We start from the raw sequence: 4,272 nt of genomic DNA on the forward strand, positions 1-4,272 counted from the left end.
GCTCTTCCACAAACAGTTCCTATGGAATCTGCTATGAACCATTAATTCTTAGCAGCTCTGACTGTCCCACTTACAAATCTGATGAATCAGGAATTAAGTTTTACACAGCAACATACATGATTTATAGTTTCCTGTGCATTTCAAACATTTTCCTTTCTGATGTTTTGTTTTTTTTAATATCTAACATAGCTGCTATGAGGCCAGCCAGGATCCTTGTGAACCTTGCCCTACAAATATCCAGGATGGATGGGATGAAGAGCCCATTGAAGGAACTGACTCAGAATCTGACATCTCAGATGTAGAGATGACTATTGTCCTGCCACTGAACAATGCCAGTCTGGTACAGAGAAGTCCTCTGATGAGTCCTCTGAAGAGGAAATGGATATTGTGTCTAACAGAATGAGCTCCTCTTACTGCTCTTACTGGGCAGAGTTACCTCCCAGCCAGGCTAAAACACCAAGCCACAATATTCTGAATAGTTGGCCAGGGCTTGCACCTGGGTTTAGTACTGTCTCCCCAAGAGATGCATGGAAGATGTTCATGTCTGATAATATAATAGAAGAGATGCTGACATGCACAAACATGGAGGCACAAAGAGTAGCCACAGACAGGGGAAAAGAGTGGAAAAATGTAATCAAACATAAGCTCCTGGCCTTCATTTGATTGACCATTCTTGCAGGAAGTGAGAAGAACTGGGATGTACAAGTCTATGTGTTTTTTGGGAGTCCTCTGCATAACCCATTGTACAAGGCCACTATGTCAATTCGTAGATTTGAAGATATTCGCCATTTCTTGCACTTTGATGACAAGAGGACCAGAGCCTGCCGACTGAAAACAAACAACATGGCAGCTTTCCGCTACATATGGGGCCTGTTCCTGGTCAACGGCAGGCAGAAATTCATCCTCACTGATTGTGTTACAGTGGATGAACAACTCGTGCCTTTCAGAGGGAAGACACAGCTTCTGCAGTATATGTTGAGCAAGCATACAAAAGTGATACAAGTGATACAAAAACTGCAATTTCTTAAAATTAATGAAAAAATAAATAAAAATGCAAGTGGCCTCATGTCACAAACATGTTTTATGAGGAATACCTGGAATATGAAAATATTACAGCTCTTCGTTTGAAAGATTTTAAAGAATAACAACCGAGTTTATTGCAAAATGCATTGATTTTATTTGGGGTCAATTTTGACCCCACTCGTGGAAGAGTGTAGATATTGGTATGTTGTGCATCCAAGGGATAATTGTCTATCTATTACGCTTCAATTAAATATAAGCTAAGAGATGAAGTCATGCACAACTATGAACTTTATGAAAGGACAGAAGGCATCTGTCTGCCCATACATGCACATGCAGGGATGTGAAAACCACTTGAATGGCCAGAAAAAAGTGATGCACACAGAAGATGTCCCTGTGAGGGATCCTTTTATTTTAAACCTCTTAGTTTCTTTTATCTATAAAGACATCCTCCCTGCCTCTCTTTCCCCTTTGGCACTAAACATCTGTTACTAAGAAGGTAGGACAAAGTCGGCTAATACCCACTCTTCCAACCCTTACTGTAAATTGTTTGAGCTTGTTTCTCTCAGTCTCTTCTGATGTTCTGGCCAAGGCTGAGACAGCAATACTGCAGAGCATTCGGAACAGCTCTAGGGAGGTAAAATGTGGCAGAGATGACCAGTGTGGTCCCTCTTAGATGTTTTTCAGGTGTTCTGAATGTCTTTGAAACATGGTCAAGCCTCAGGAATGGAGGAATATGGTGCTGATGCTTCTCTGGACTGCTCTAGTACCAGAATTATAACAGATGGGACATCCCAAATTGTTTATTGCTTTCTTTCTGATTCAGGCCCATCTGTCAGTCCTTCACATTCAGTAGAGATGACAGTAGGGTACACTGTGCTTCTGGTGTATATGGCAGTAATCAAAATCTCCAAGCTTAGACTGGACCCTCCAAAAAGAGGTTACATAAGACTGCCACGGGGAGAGTGAAAAAGTGAACTTTGGTTCATACACCATCACAGTGTGAGGCACATTTTGCGCTTAAAACAGTGATACAATCAGCGGTATCGTATAGATTAGACACTGGAAAGGACATCAAAGGCAGTGCAATTTTTTAACGACTTACTGTTATTGACTAAACTGTCTAAGTACAAAAGCCCTAACCTCCCATCAACTGACTATTTGTGACAGCATGATAATCTGGTACATATGTTTGAAAGAAATGACTTTTTGTTACAATGTTCCCATTGAGTCGTGTTGACAGAAAAATAAAAGAGGAATTGGTGTCAGCTTTGGCATTGTGCACAAAACCAATACAGTCAGCAAAATGTGTTACATGGTTTAGCTTCCAGATGTATTCAAATATATTTAAAATGTGCATGGATTAAAAAGCTTCAAGCATCTGGAAACCCAACACAATTTTATTTGAATATGCTTGCAAGGATTGTAGGCTTTCAGTATAAACCTTTTCTGTTTTTGTAATTATCAGACATGCACATGCCTGCTAAATGTGAGATATATTGATCTTTCATAAATCCTTTTTGTTTGTTTGTTTTCTACATTTTTTGCCAGATGCTGAAGCACAGCAGTCAACATGTGGAAGCTCTGCTCATCTACAGGGTCCTTCTTCAATCTTGTAAAGATGGTAAATTTGTTTTCAAGATGCATGTTTTCCCCTGCTTGTCCTAAAGAAGATGCAGAAAGCAGATCAGAATTCCAAACTTATATTCATTGCCAAAAAATGTATTTTTATCAACAGTTTATCAACAGATAAAGGTTGATGTGATCTCACAGTAGCAATAGATTATAGAGAAAAGCATAAAACATTTTTTGCTTAAGATTACGCAAATACAGATGCACCTGTATAATTTACAGGCTTAGGTGTCCTGTGCAGATTGTCTGTTTCTCTGGGTCTGTTGTGTCAGAGCCAGGTCTATGGGCCATGAGCACATTCACAGCTGGCCATTTGTGGACTCCCAACCTTTAGCCAGGTGGGAAAATCTCCTTCCTTCCTTCCTTCCTTCCTTCCTTCCTTCCTTCCTTAATCCAGATTCATAGTCTGCTATTTATTAACAAGAAGTCATGGCAACAGATAGCAGCTTTTTGGGTCCTGGCCAAAATAAGGCATCGGCAGGCAGGATAGGATAAGGCATCGGAAGAGTGTCTGTCAGGACCCCCTGGGACTTTCTTATGTAATCCTCCTCATGACACTAGACAGGAAAAGGTCAAAGCTGAACAAGCATGGGTTTGACATTTTCACATTAGCCACCGCCAAACACATGTTCCTCATTATCTACACGATTAGACAATAGAAGAAGTTTACACGAGAATAACAGGCTGCTCAATCTTGGTAATGGAACAAAGAAGCCAAAAACTTGGACTTTAAAAGGTTTGGGTGGGACGGGAAAGCTAATATGTAGATACAGACGTGAGCAGAGGAGCTTTGACGCCACACATCTGGTGTTTCACAGTCATCCTCTCCATATCAGATCAGCAAGAAACAAAAAGAGCCTTTTTCTCTTCATGTTTTGTCATGGATATTCTCAGTCAACAAATCCTGAGATGGGATGGATCCACACCTTCGCTTGGCTCTTCTGGCTCTTCTGTGCGCCATCTGTGCACTATGACTGAAAGACAGCCAGGGTGACTTAGGCAGAAGCATAACAGAACTCTGGCTGTGTGTTGGGACATGTCATCCATTTGCTGTTTTGGACCTGACACACACAAATCACAATGCAGCAGTTAAGAAACTCATAAGGTTGGAATGATTCTTCAAATCTCAGTGAAGATCAAGAAATCAAAAGCCACTGAAACATAACTTGACATTTATATCACCTAGCCTGTTATTGATGTCTGATACTGGTGTCTGGGTAGATGCTGTAATGTCATATTGTAAATTTCTTTTTTTTTTGTTACCTAAAATGTATTATACTTTATCAAAAGAAACACTGAAATGAGCCCTTCAAATTGTCTTTGAAGCAGTCCTAATTCAATGAATCTGTTCTCTTTGAGATCCGTCTGTCTTGAGATCCCACCAAATTTTCATATTCACCGCTACATAACATACATGTAAATCTCCATCATTATGTACAGAATCACACACCTAAGATTTCTCTGTCCAATGAGGATAAAGTTTGTTAGCACTATCACAAACCAACATTTGTTTCTGTTTTGCTTTGTGTTCTCTTTTTTCTCATGTCTCCATCTGGAGGCTGGCCTTGTCCTTGTACTTGGCTGCCAAGATCTCACTGTTAGCGTTTGGGGCTATGTGTG

Source organism: Pundamilia nyererei, unplaced genomic scaffold, assembly GCF_000239375.1.
Source record: "Pundamilia nyererei isolate P.nyererei 1_Seehausen unplaced genomic scaffold, PunNye1.0 scaffold00006, whole genome shotgun sequence".
In the NCBI taxonomy this organism is placed as follows: domain Eukaryota; kingdom Metazoa; phylum Chordata; class Actinopteri; order Cichliformes; family Cichlidae; genus Pundamilia; species Pundamilia nyererei.